The sequence below is a fragment of the Hyperoodon ampullatus genome, assembly GCF_949752795.1.
Source record: "Hyperoodon ampullatus genome assembly, chromosome: 19".
NCBI lineage: Eukaryota > Metazoa > Chordata > Mammalia > Artiodactyla > Ziphiidae > Hyperoodon > Hyperoodon ampullatus.
The window spans coordinates 40,451,969-40,466,832 of NC_136932.1; positions in this window are offsets into that span (position 1 = coordinate 40,451,969).

A 14,864-nucleotide genomic window follows, 5' to 3' on the forward strand; every position below is an offset into this window, starting at 1 on the left:
GTAGGGAATTTGTAATGAACTTTCCATCTGAGGAAGTCTTGGTTGTAAGAGGCAGCCTGTAATTTCGGAGTCAAAGGTGAGGAGACGGGTCAAGATGTGGTGACAGGTTCAGAGAAGTATCCCAAGGCTCTTCAATGTCAGCGAGCCCACTGAGATCACCTGGTTCTGTTTATGTTAAATACAACGTTGAGGTACAGAAAAGAGGATATTGGATATTGGGGAATTAGTGGTTGGAGTGAGGGGGTGATGGTTTGCAGACCAGCCAGAGAGAGAGAGAGAGAGAGAAATAGAGGCAATGGGGCAAAGCACACCTGGGTTCTGCTCCGCCCAGGGTGCACCGTGCAAGCTGACTGGTTACCCCTCTGAGCCTCTTCTTTAGCTGCACGTGGGGGGATAATCATTGTCCCTACTTCCCACAGTCATTATGAGCATTGAGAAAAAGCATGCACAGGAAGTCACTGGATTAGTGCCCGGTGTACAGTAATTACATTTCATTGCAGACTTGTATTACGCCTGTTTCTATTACTATTACTCCTGCAGGCTCTTACCCAGGACGAGGCTGGTGCAGTAGAGTCAGGGCATGGGGCCATCCCTGGGAAAATGAGGGTCTTAGAACTCTGTCTGCAGGGGAGAGGGCTTGGATCCTTTGCTGGGGCAGCTGCGGAGAGACCTGCCCAAGGAGAGAGGAATATGTCTATGCATTTGATCTCCAGAGTCTAGATCAGTCTGGGACTCCTGGGCCACGGAGGTCCCTCCTTTTCCTGTCAATCTGGGGGCATGGCTTTCTCTCAGTCAATCACCCACTGGCTTATAAGCATTGAGATAAAGCAAATGTAAAGTGGGAACAAAACTGCCCAACTGTGGCTGTGATTACACTTTTCTAATGTGTCTCTGAATTGGTCACTAAGTCAGCAGATGCCTGTCCTAAATGGACCTCCACCCTCCTCCACAAAATATCCTAACCTATAACACAGAAGTCGGTGGTTGTTTTTGCTTTAACGTTGACTTTGAGAGGTGCATCTCCCACAATAAATGAAATGTTGTGTGACTCGTGTGAAGGGTGCTCACCCAGAGTCAGGTGAACAGTGGTGCCCTTGCCTCTTGTACCCTGTTCTGAAAACAGCTGCTAGAGGGATCCTGTTAAAACAAGAATCAGGGGCTTCCCTGGTGGCGCAGTGGTTGAGAGTCCGCCTGCCGATGCAGGGGACGCGGGTTCGTGCCCCGGTCTGGGAGGATCCCACATGCCGCGGAGCGGCTAGGCCCGTGAGCCATGGCTACTGGGCCTGCGCGTCCAGAGCCTGTGCTCCGCAACGGGAGAGGCCACAGCAGTGAGAAGCCCACGTAATACAAAAAAAAAAAAAAAAAAAAAAAAAAAAACAAGAATCAGATCAGATCTCTTCTCTGGTCAAAATCAACCTCCCCTCCCCCATCAAATGCTCCACTCCAACACCTCTTATTCCCCCTCCTAACTTATATTTCCACTAGCCCTTGTCACTGTCTAACATCACAGTCATCCTTCGGTATCCACAGGAATTGGTTCCAGGACCCATTGCAGATACCAAAATCTGCAGATGCTCAAGACCCATAGTCGGCCCGCCATATCCACGGGGTCCGCATCCATGGATTCAACCAACCATGGATTGTGTATTAAGTCTGTGATGCTAAAGTCAGGTCACAAGCCAGTCACTATAAGAACCAAATGTGTTTGGTCAACAGATGACTTCTGTTATGAACTCCAGGTCCTAAGGAACTTATCACTTGGGAACTAAGAAATTCTTTAAAATTGAAGAGTTGAGACCAAATGCACAACTGTGCAAAATAACCAGGGATGCTGTCTAGAAGCTTCTGCTAGTAAAATGAAAAATCTTTCAGTGATGCCAGGCAGTGCTATTAGGAAGCCCACATACGCATCAGATTCCTTAAATCAACAGCTTGAGCAATTTAGATTTTCTTTAGTGTACTTTCAACCTCTGGGCCCAGCGATTTCTTCAGTAATTTTGGAAGAGTTTGTTATACCATCTCCTCCCCCAGTAAAGTCAACCCCTTGAGACCTCAGTTTCCCCAGGGAGTAAATGGGAAGTGGAATACGATGACGCCCTCGGCTTCCTCAACCAAGATTTTCTGTGATTCTGTGACAAGAGTCCCAGCTTAGGTGAAGCAGAACAGAATAAAAGCTTTCCATGGCCGAAGATGGTGAGGACCCTCATGCAGCTGGAACTATGCCCCTCTTTTGTCCATTTCATGCTCATGCTTCTTAGCTTTTCAAATCATCCTTGAGCCAGTCCTGCAGGGGTCTTCTGCAGGGTCTCCTTTTTCCTAATCACCTTTCCCTGGGCATCTTCTGTTCATAGGGTTCTCTGCTTGGATGTTTGACTCAACCGATGTTGATTAGCACAGAGGTTGCAACCTGGGAGGGTTGAGAGAAGAGGTCCAGAGGGAGAGGCCTCCTGGTGCTGCTGCTGGCCTCTGTTGTGAGTGAGACTACGTCCAACTTGTCAGGATCTTGTAGGACCAAAAACTACTTTTACATATCCTAAGAGCGAGAATGATCTAAAAATTACTGGAACGCCAGAAACAAAGTCAGTGTTCTATAATCAGAAGGATCTTTAGAGTAAGTTAGTCCAACTTTGCCATCCAGGCTAGGAATTTCTTCTCCATCCTCTCCAAGAGGTGGTCAGTGAACTTCTGCTTGCACAGCCCAAGCAATGGGGAGCTCATTACCACCTGAAACAGCTCATTCAATTTCTGGATATCTCCAACGGTATCCATTTGTTCCATCCACAAAGCTGAGATTGGTTTCCCTTAGGGGGCACCCATTTGAAGATGAATCTTGGGTCACCAGTTGGACCCCACAGAGAATGTGTAACCCATTCATCAGAATCTTCTTGCCTCCAGGCTCAACTGCTCTTTTCAGCACATGGATTTCCACTCTATCCTCCTCTCAGAGGGCCCTTGAAGAACTCTATTCTTCAGTCCTGGACTGATTCACACAAAATAAGCAGTGGAGGATCTGAAAGGTCTTTAGAGAGTTGTCCACGCACAAGTACTTGCCAAGGAGGGAGAGGGTGTGTTTCAGCCACCTGTGTTCTGGGCAGGGGCATCTGGATCAAATAACCTGTTGAGAACAACTGGCCTGGCTCTGAACCTCTGGGCCAGAACCAATGTCCATTTGCCATCATACCTTTCCAGGGCACTTCTTAGAGAATATTGGAGCAAATATAACCCTCAGAGAGAATCTGCTTCAACCTTTTAATCCATTTGACACATGGAGAAGACTGAGTCCCAGAGAGGCGAACAGCTTTGGCAAACGTCATCCAGCAGAAGAAAAAACTGAAGCCCAGATCTTGTGCTTCTTGATTTCAGTGAAATTGCATTTCATTTAAAAGGGAAACACTGAAGATCTCAACGTGTCTTTGGTTCCGGGAGTCCTCAGAGAGCTTTGTCCTCCAGAAATTACCTCTTCTTCCCATTGTCTGTGGTTTCCCCATGCTGATCCTGTGTCTGTGTCCTGAGCTCAGGGGGCACTGCCCCAGCCTTGAGCTTCCTCCCCCATCCCTGAAAGTCTGGAACCCAGCACCTTCCTAATTCATGACCCCCCCAGGGCTTATCATCACAAAGGTACGATGAAAAGAAAATCTGTTAATATTCAAGCAACTCTGCTAAACAAGCAACTCTTTCAGGGTGACTATTCATTGCTATTTATGATGACAGATTATCTTTCTGATTTCCCCCAGCACATGTCTCCAGAGGAAATTAGATACAGTACTTTCCTTAAGCAGGACCAAGAGAGGATGTTTCTATAAATACTTAACAACTTGTCAGGGGAGATTACAAATATTGGCATGTCCTTCACAATGTCATGTTGGTTATTGAAGCTGTTGTAAGAAATCAGGATAGTTTATTTTCTTCCTGTTTGAAGATAGTGCTACATTTTCTGAGGCCAGAGAAGGTGCTTCTAGAGGCAGAAGCTCCAGGACCAGACTCAAGGCCAGGGGCCCGGCATCCCCCAGTCTTCTCACGGGATTACCAAGAGCACGGGCTTTGGGGTCAGATGTCTGAGTCCACTGGTTCCACTATTTCCCAGCTCAGGGACCTTGGGCAAACCCCTGAGCTTCTCAGAGCCTCAGTTTTCTCCTCTGAATGATGGCTGTATCATGACTCATCTCAAGGTGTTGCAAAGATTAAATGAGGCAACGTGTGAAAACTCCCTGTCCTGTGGTGGGTGACCCACAATACAGATCTGTTCTCTCCTCTTTCCAGTCCATTGAGAAGACCTCCCTCATCAGCAGACATGGGTGGCCCTAAGTCCTATTGTCTTCTGACTTCCTGTGCTGCTTAGGAGAAATTTGACAATGATGAGAATAATAAATGCAGTTAATGAATGCTAACACTTCTCAGTCTCTTACCATGTGTCAAGAATTGTTCTAAGGGCTTCACATGGATTCAGTCATTTAGTCCTCCTAGCAACCTTGTGAGGGAGGTACTAGTAGCATCCCTCTTTTACAGAGGAGGAAACTGAGGCAGAATGATGTGCTCAAGGCCACACAGGTAGAGGGAATGGAGCTGAGACTGGCCTCAGGCACTCAACGACCCAGCTTTGTGATCTCTGAAGGAAGGACGGCCCTCACTCCTTTTTAGCAATCTCTCTCCTCAGTACCCTTAAGCATTTTCTCTTTATCCTATATGTTCTGAGTTTACCATCATGAGTGTAGGTATGGAGTTTTAATTTATCCTTCCTAACACTTGGTAGCATTTTTAGATCCAGGGACTCATGGCTTATTTAAGTTCGGTGAAATTCTCAGCTGTTAGCTCTTCAAGCAACGACTTCTCTGGTAGCTCCCATCAGACCTATTTTGGAGTTTTGGAGTCGCGTTTCCTGTCTTTCAACTTCTTCTTTCATATTTTTAAATCTCTTATCTCTGTTTGGCTCTGTGCTGTTTGATCTCTGTGTTCTCAATTTCCGCTCTTCCACTCTGTCCACCATTCTGGTCAATTTCTCCATTGAGTTTTAAAATTTCATGAACTCTCTTTCATTTCTAAGATCTCTGATTGGTTCCTTTACATAGTCACTTCCTTTTTATTTCATCATTTTATTTCTCGTGTCACGGTTGTGGTTCCTTTCTTAACCCCTGTAAATCTATTACGGTGCTTGTTATGTACATAGTCCTTCTCGGAGAGTTCTGTTTGATCCCTTTTCCTTCAGAGGTAAGTGATTTCCTTTGTGGAGTTTGTGGTGGTGACTTTCCTCGGCTACTTTGTGCCTCCTGTTTTTGAATTCACCTGCTGGATTTCTCAGCAGCCTCCACCCCGTCCCTAGGTCCTGTCCTCTCAGTAACCAGGTGCAGGAAGTCTCAGTGTAATCGTGGGTGGACAGGAAGTGGGTTTTTGATCCTTGGCCTCTTCGGGGAGGCATCCATCTGGGCTGCAGCCTGGGGCAGGCTGTGTAGTTTTAGTCCCATTTATTGCTGCTAGGCACGCTCCAATGTTTCTTTTAGGAGTCTTGCTTTAAGATCTACAGGGATCTCTCTTTCTTATTTTTGAGCACGCTTGTGTGTTTTCCCTTGGCACCAGGAGTTTGGAGCAGAAAGGAGGGGTTTTAGCGTTGTCTTAGTCCAACATCTTGAACCAGAAACCCTCCCTCATTATTATTCTTTGTTAAAATGAAATAATCGACATATACAAAAAAAAGTATATAATATTGACTATGAAGCATAATAATAAATGTAATAAGACATACACCAGTGAAACGGCTCCCTGCTTAAGTATTAGAACCTGACCAGTGCTGTTGAAGCCACTGTGTGTTCCTTCTCGACCCATCTCTTTGTCTCCTCCACCCGCAGGTAACCACTCTTGGGTATTTTCTGTTTATCTTTCTCTTGTTTCCCCCTCCATTATTTCTCACCATTTTTTTTTTCTGAAGGGAAGTGCTGTAACATTGGCTTCTTAGAATTGTGCTATGAAGTTACAAAAATAATTAAAACACATTTGCACATAAATGAACCAACAAATCAATGGAACAGAACACAGAATTTAGGAACAGACTCAAGTTTGTAAGGGAATGTATCAGGCAATAAAGGAGGTATTCTAAACCAAGAGCAAAAAGGGTGATCTATTCAATAAATTGGTGTTGGGCAATTTGTTACCTATTTGGAACAAAACACATTTTAGATTCTTATCTCACACCTTACACAAAAGTGAACCCCTAATTGATTAAAACAAATCTAAATTACAAAAAAAGACCCAAATCTTAATAGAACTAAAAGAAAATTTAGGAGAATGATTTTATAATCTTGGGGTAGAAATGCATTTCTAAGCAATACACAAAACCTCAAAGCTATGAAGGAAGAGATTTATACAGTTAACTACATAAACATTTAAACCTTTGACATAGCAAACGATGCAAATAGAATCTAAAGACAAACACCAGAATGAGCAAGAATATTTGCAACACATGTAATAGACGCAAACACACATGTATGTGTATTTATATATGTTTAAAATGCATCTAATGGATTAAAAAGTTACTAAGCCATAAAAAACAGAAGTCACCTGTAATTCTGCCCCTTAGGACCACTATTTACATTTTAGTATATACTGTTTCAGACTATTTTTTCCTTCATGCATTTTTTTCTTAAGCACATTGCTTCCATATCTGGGATTATGCTGTATAGGTTTTTTTTTTTTCTATGACTTTGAACTTGGTGCAGTGTAAATGTTTTTTCACATAAGTAAATACATGCAAACGATAATTTCTTCTGCAAAAATCATGTCTATTTATTGTATAAAGTTACTAAAACTTGTTTAATAAATTAATTAATTTTCTAAAGCTAATATGCCTAATATAGGAGGGAATCCTACAAATCAATAAGTAAAAAACAAACATACAATGGAGGAAAAGAAACGAACAAGCCATCAACCCACAGAAGATTGAAGAAGAAAAACGGCAATGGCCAACAAACACAAAATGCCATTTACCTCACTAATAATTAAAAACACTCAAGTAAAACATTTCTGATTTATAGCACTGGGAATATTTTTTAAAATGTAGATAATGCTTAGGCTTGGCAAGGATGTAGGGAAACAGGCTTATAAACCTCTTGGTAAACTGATGTAGTATTTCTCAGGTAACTTGGCAGTATCTTTAAAAATTAAAAAAAAAAAAAGTGTATACCTGGGTTCTGGCTCAGCAATCCCACTGAAATCAGAGCTGGATAGATGGCCACTGTGGTGTTGTCAATGGTAAAGGGGTGGATGGTATATGGGATGGAGGGAGAGGTTTCTAATTTTGATTGAGTATACTTGAAAATGCTCTTGGATTGTGAGTCTTTTTTTTTTTTTTTGACTTTTTGTACATTTTCAGTCTTCCTAAATTTTTCTTAATAAATATATTGCTATCATAATCAGAAAGTCAACATTTTTAAAGGTAAGTTTATAATGGGAACTAATTCGGTGTTTGAAGTGCTTACACTGTACGTGTACTCAGTATAAGGTCCCCACAAAAATAATAGCAATGACAAAAAAAAATCACAAAACTATACAAGAGACAGACAGCGGTCACCTCATACCTCATTATTTTCAGAAAAAAAACCCAATTCCTTAGAATGAGATACAAAAAGCGTCTGGGTCTGCAGCCTTCTGTAGCTTCCCAGTTCATCTTTCTTCCATGCTTGGACTGTTACTGAACCCAGGTCAGGCTGCTTGCCGCTCAAAAGCCAATAAAGAGGCCAGGTTGGTGGAAAGGAAAGTTTGCTTTATTTTGGATGCTGGCAACTGGGGTGGGAGGGCAGACGCCTGTCCAAAGGCCGACTCCCCCCGAGCCCCCGACAATCATGCGGGCAAGAGCTTTTATAGACAGAGGGAGGGGGCTACATGCAGAAACAATACAGTCAGCTCTGACAGTCATCTTGAAATTGGTCATCGGTGGTCTGACCAGCATCATCTTGATTGTTCAGTTCCAGGGTCGGTTTGTTCCCATTTCCTTGAGACCAATTCTCAGAATTGCGGCAGCTTATGTCATGGCTACAGTCTGGTCACCGTGTAGTTAACTTCTTCCACCTGCTGGGGGTTTCAGTATCTACAAGACAGCTCACAGGATACGGCTCAGAATATTATCTACAGCTGTTGAGAAGGAACTAAAGGTCCTTGACTATGCTTAATGACTAAACTATTATTTGGTCTCCTTTGACTTTTCCTCTGTTTCTGTATTTTCTCACTTCTCTGATTAAGCTTATCCTTTGGCTAAAGTTCTTCCGCAGACAAAAGGCGGGCTGAGGACGTGGGGGGCAAGGACCATGGGGTCCTGCTCCGTTTCATGAGCACTTAGGTGCAAGCAACCCCCAGCAGTTGCCTGGATGTGAAATGATCTTTATTGACTGGGCTCAATGCACATGCTTTCCTTGCTGCCTGACAGACCACCCTTCCCATCTGGGCAACACCCTCGGAGAGCAGACGCTAGCCTGGTCCATCAGTGTGTTCTTAGGACCCAGCAGAGGGACTTACAGACAGCAGTCATAGTAAATATGTGCTTTATGAATGAAGGAGTAAAGGAATGAAGTGAAGGCTCAGAGTTTCGGCCAGAGACAGACCCAAGACCCCAGTGAGTCAGTGGTGGAGGCAGGGCTACCTCTGGCTCTCTGCTAACATGTGCTATTTCCCCCACATCCGATCCCTGCTGCTTCACAGTTATTGTGGGGAGACAGTGGTAAGAGCAGCAGGACAGGCTCTGAGAGCAGAAACGGCTGCAAGTTCACGGTGACTCACTAGCTGCTAGATCCCCATTATGTGGCGAAAGCCCTGCCAGCTAGGGGCCCCCAATCTGTGGAGCACCCCTTCTCTAAGGAAGTCGGACCTGCTGGGGGTCCTAATTAAACACGGACGGAGACGGAGACTGCAGGATGCCTTTGATGGAGGGGAGGGCTGGGACAAGGCAAACCCGGTCGTGCGTCAAATGTACACAGGTGCGTTGCTCAGCGGGTTTGGGGGTCACGTGAATAAATCAGTTTTTTATTTGACAGCAGCTCCACCCACACGGAAGAGCCACTTGGGTCATCTGTCTGTCCAGGACTTGGCATCTGCAGGGCCCTTCTGACGAGCTCAGTTATTTTTAGCTGCTATGAAAATCATAACATCCAGTGACGTGGACCCCATTTTTGCCAACTGATGCACAAATAGTTTTTTTCTTAATTATCAAACTGACTGTAAAAACTTTTTAATTTGGGGGTATTTCCAGTGTTCCAGGTGGAAGGCACTCTAACGTTCGTGCTGGATGACAGGTAGTCAATGAGGAGAGAAAAAGTCCCATGCTGGCTCTGCCAGTCCCTCTGTTCTTGCTGCACTAAATTACAGAATTAATAGGCTCTTAGAAAAGACCTGACACACAGTTACCGTGAGAAAGACAACTAAATGTGGAAACCCACTTTTCTCACTGCCTTGAAGTTTAACGGGAGGCTTTCAGACTCAGTAAATCTCTTTCCTATTTCTTCTCCCCTGTCCCATAAGTTCTCCAAAAAAGCATCTAGAACACTGAAGAGGCTCCTCTCTCTCTTGATCCTCTCAGACTCCTCGTTACAGCTGTGTTTCCTTCCAGAGAGTTTCTTTTGAGATCAAGGAGAATGCTAAATACCCATATAGTTTAGTCGTTTCCTGGATGGTCTTGTTCGTCTTCACCGCTTCCAAACGATCTAGGCCAAATTCATTCATTCACTTGCTTATTCACTTGACAAACAACCCTTTGATCTTGCATTCTCTAGGCGCTAAAGGTCTGATCTTGATTTGATCCAGTCTAAGGGAGAGAGAGAGATGTGAGTGGGTGATTATATGCCTGGGGTAAGAGCCTCGGAGATGGATGTAGAAGGTGCAGGAGTCCCCAGAGGAGGAGTTAGTCCTCACACAGGTGCCTTCCTGCCCCCCTGCATCTGGACACTCTAGCATCATGGCCTCCGTCTGCAGGTCCTCGGCCCTCCCTCGGCACGAAATTGGCGTTTGCTAAATGTGTCCTGAATTGACTCGGCTTGTTAACCTTTCACCTGAGTCCTCCCAAGGTTATGCATCCAACTCAAATGAGTCTGCACTCTGCCCCAGAGGCTCTCATGATTAATTGCGAAGAAAAATTCTTTTGGAGGGGAAGAGGAGGAATTTTCTTTTTTAAATCCCACTTTTCTCCCAGCCTCAGCTGTTCATCAGTCAAGCATTTGTCATATTGTAGTCCTTTAACCACTAGTCATTTCTGACTAATACCTGGCAGGCCGACATGGGGTACGATTTCCAAGATGATAAATGCTTCCCTTCTTATCTTTTGATATCTGGAAGTAGAAAATTTCAAGGAAAAACGGTTTTACACCAAGACGACCATAAATCTCATTGTGTTCACAACAGAAGGCTGACCAGAGAAGTTTATTAAATCCGTAAGGGATTTGATGTATATCAAACTGTTACATAAAGTCAATACTTTGGAGAGAAGCAGACAATAAATACTCAGCAAGAGGCAATATTTCTATCAGGGAGAAGGCAATCGCATAAAGATTAGGGGAGCAATTTCAATATTGCCCGTCTCTCTGCTGTAAGAAGACATGTCTTGTTTTCCAGAATGATCACAGGGGAAGGAGCCGGGGTGGGGCAGGCAGCCTTCAGGACTCGGCTAATCTCACCATCAAGCCCCAACTAGATGTTAAGCACTGAATGTTTGTGTCCCCTGCCCCCAACGTTTGTGTTGAAGCCCTACCCCCAAGCGTAGCTGTATTTGGAGATGGGACCTCTGAGGAGGTAAGTCAGGTTAACCGAGGTCAAAAGGGAGGGGCTCTGATCAATAGGATCGGTGTTCTTATAAGAAGAGACACCAGAGCACTAGCTGTCCCTTTCCTCCACCTCCACACAAAGTAGAGGCCATGTGAGCACACAGAAATACTGAAGGGCCACTGTCCCCAGAGTGAGCGCTTGGCTTCTGGAATCGTCATGTCCTCTTGCTTTTGTGTGGCATGTTCCATCTTTCCACCTGGTCTGTGAGTGACTTGGGGTGGGCCTGGCTTTGTGTCCCGTTTCCGCCTCCCCCTGGATGCTCAGTGAAGGGCTGAGACAGGCCTTCCTTCCTGAGGCTCCTTTCAAGGTCGCTGCCTTGCAAGCGGGGCTGGCAGACCCACGATGGGAACGCACGGTCCTTTGGGGCTTGGAAGCTCCTTGCTGCTTCCAGGTCCCACTTGGGGAAGAGACACAGCTGTTCTTCCCTGGAACCTTGCCGCCGCCATCCAGGTCAGTGCCAGGCAGAGGAGCCCAGGAACCCACTGCGCCAGGGCCACAGGGCTCTCCTCTCCTTCCAGTTCAGGAGAATCTTTCTAATTTGCATGAGGAGTCCTGCTAGCTCCCAATTCCACACCACAATCCCCAGACCACACCCAGGGATAGGAGATGAGCGTGGGTGTAACTGACCTGAGGGCTGAACAGGGGAACAGGGTGCAGCTCGCCTAACATCCACTCCCAGATGTGCTGGCGGAGAAGGGTGACACCTGTCTGCCGTTCCCTTTCCACCCTTCATCCTGCCTCACCTGTTCCCTTTCAGGTCCGGTACTGTCCTCCCCCAGCGTCATTGCTGTTAGAGTGTTAACTTCAAAAGCAACCTGAGAAGTGACCTGCCAGCTAGTTCAGAAGTTGGAACATGGTGCTAATGAGGGCACAGCCACTGGGTCATTTCTGACCTGGATGAGGGGACTGTCAGCAAGCAAAGCAAACAAAACAGCGCTCTCTCCCAGACTGACCTGGCCATAGCCCTAGCTAGACTGGGGCCCAACTGCTGCCACAGCCTGGGTGTCCCAAGAGCCAGATCCCTCGTCCCTCCTGCACCACTGCCAGCTCTCAGGGGTAGATGGCCACATGGTTGCTGCCGCCAAGTGAGCAGATGGGGAGACTGGAAACACACAAAGACGTCTGGGATTCCCCCAGGGTTACTGAACTGGCACTGGGCCCCAGGTATGGGTGTTGTTTGGCATGCGCCCATTGCATGGATTGGTAAGTTGAGGTCAATTAACTCAACAAACAGGTATTGGGTCCCTTGAAGGACAAAAAGTCAAGATGGACTTGCTCCCATATTCATCATGCACAACTACAGGTGAGAAGTGTTTGTGTACCTGGATGTAGAGGAAAGACCACTGCAACCAGAGAATGAACTTTTGGAGGGACCCTGAGTGTGTGGGGGGTGTGCAGGTCACAAAGCAGAGTTGTCATGGGGTCAAGTTTCTCCTTAAGCATCTGACTACACAAGACCTTGGTCTGCTTCACCCTTCTGAGATCCTCTCCGGCACGGCAGCTTGCTGGTGGACAACAGAGACCCTGTCTCCCTTGTCTGCCCATCGGGGCAGGTGGTCCTCAGAGGGGCAGGCAGGGTATTGAGGTTGTTGGTTCTGCATCTGCAGAGCCTGCAATGTAACAATACGGTATTGTGCACATTAAAATATGTTAAGAATATAGATTTCATGTGAAGTGTTCTTACAACCAACACCCCCCCCCGCAAATCCCCAAACCAAAACCAAAACACAAAAAGAAAACAACAACAACAACAGCAACAAAAAACCACACAAAGAACACAAGGATGTTTTTAGAGGGGAGGGGTATGTTTAATGCCTTGATCATGGTGATGGTATCACAGGTGTATTTATATGTCCAAACTCATCAAAATGTATACATGAAATATGTACATTTTTTGTAAGTCAGTTATATCTCAATCAAGCTTCAAAAATAAAAAATAAATAAAACTACAAGGGAGAAAGGACAGCACTGCCCACACTTGTGAGTACACGCAACAGTGCTTTCAAAGGGAGGTTCCCTGTGCCAGAAAACGGGAAGGTGTCCCTGAATTACTCCAAATTGTCAGGGTTTCTGGAGGCCATCTGTGCCCACTTGGATTTTTTGAATGTAAGTAACAGAAAATCCAGCTGGTTAAAGATACTGCCTTGGCTCATGACAGGGTGTGTCTTCAGGGGGTTCTTGATGATAATATGACCAAGACCAAGGTTCTCTTTTCTGTCCCCTCCTCCTCCTCCGTGATGGTTCCTTTTTCATAGGCGTCTCCTCTCGTGACTCCAAGATGCCTGCCAGTTTGGAAGACTGTTTGCTCCCTGGCTCATATTCCCTGGGGAGGAGGGTACTTTTTGCCCACAACCAGCAAACAAAATCCTCAGGCTTCAGCTGTTGGATCCACTTAGGTGACAAATCTCCAAGGGGATGGAGCACACAGATTAGTTTAGGGCTGGCACATGGCCCCAGTGCGGGGAGGGAATGAGAGCTGGGGGATGGAGTCAGCTTCCTCTGAAGCACCCAGGATGTGTGAGGGAGAGTAGATGCCTGCCTGAAAACCCTGGGTTGTCAACCAAGAGGTGGGAGGACCGTGCTGGGAAGTTCCAAACAGCACATGCTCAGAACAGAGACGTCCCTCTTTGCAGAATTGTCAGTGGTGGACCAAACCCAGAGACAGAGATGAGAAAGAAGGCAGACCAGGATGTCAGAGGTCACCAGGCCTGACACTCTGACTTTACAGATGGGAAAGTAAAGGGTCAGAGAGGGGATGAAACGGCCCCTGGATTGCACAGCAGGCCATGGCGGAGCTGTGATCAAAGTTCCTTCTCCTGAGGCTAATTTTCCCCCCACGGTAAATCGCAGGTGAGAGAGAGAGAAGGAAGGAGGAGAATGGGGTAGGGGGGTGCTCTCTCAGATTTGTGGCTTTTCCCTCCTAGGAAGACTTCAGCACAGCTGCCTGTGAGGCAAGGCCAGCTCGGTGATTTGTGCTTGCTGTAAAATTTGCCTTGTGGAATCAAGAGTGTAAAGAGCAGAGAGTGACAGAAAACACACACACACACACACACACAAACCAAACAACACTCCAACTAGAAAATAGGCTAAACACATGAATAGACATTTCACTGAAGGAGATATACAGATGGCCAATAAACCTAAGACATTCAACACCAGTAACTGTTAGGGAAATGCCAGTTAAAACCACAAAGAGATATCACTACGCTCCTATCGGAATGGCTAAAATAAAAAATAGTGGCAACACCCAATGCCAGCGAGGGTGCTGAGAAACTGGATCATTCAGGCATTGCTGGTGGGAATGTAAAATGGTCCAGCCACTACGAAAAACAGTTTGGCAGTTTCCTGACCAACTAAACTTGGAGCTACCGTACAACCCAGCAAATTGCACTCCTAGGTGTTTATCCCAGAGAAACGAAAATGTATGTTCACACAAAAATCTGTACACAAAATTTCATGGCTCTTTTATTTGCAATAGTTGAAAACTGGAAATCATCCCAGATGTCCTTTGACGGGTAAATGGTTAAACAAACAGGTGCATCCATACCATGGACTAATTGCTACTCAGCCATGAAAAGGAATATACCATTGATTCAACATGGCTGAATATCCAGAGAACCGTGCTGAATGAAAAAAGCCAATCCCCAAAGGTTACATACTGTATGATTTCATCTACATAACATTTTTGAAACAGCAAAGCTATAGAAATGGAGAACAAATTAGTGGTTGCCAGGGATTAGGGGTGGTGGTGAGTGGAATGTGGTGAGTATGGTTTTAAAAAGACGAGAGAAGGGTCAGTATCTTGAGTGTGGAGTTGTATACAAGGTGATACAGCAACCACTACTAAAATTATCACTAGCAGGAGATAAGATTGTACAGAACTTAATACATACACACAAAATGAGTACAAGGAAAACTGAAGGAATCTGAACAAGATCAGTGGATTGTATCGGGTCTGCATCCGGGTGGTGATGTCACAGTACAGTTCTGCAAACTGAGCAAAGTGGACTGGGCTCTCTCTGTGTTATTTCTTACAGCAGCATGTGAATCTACAATTATCTTAGAAGATT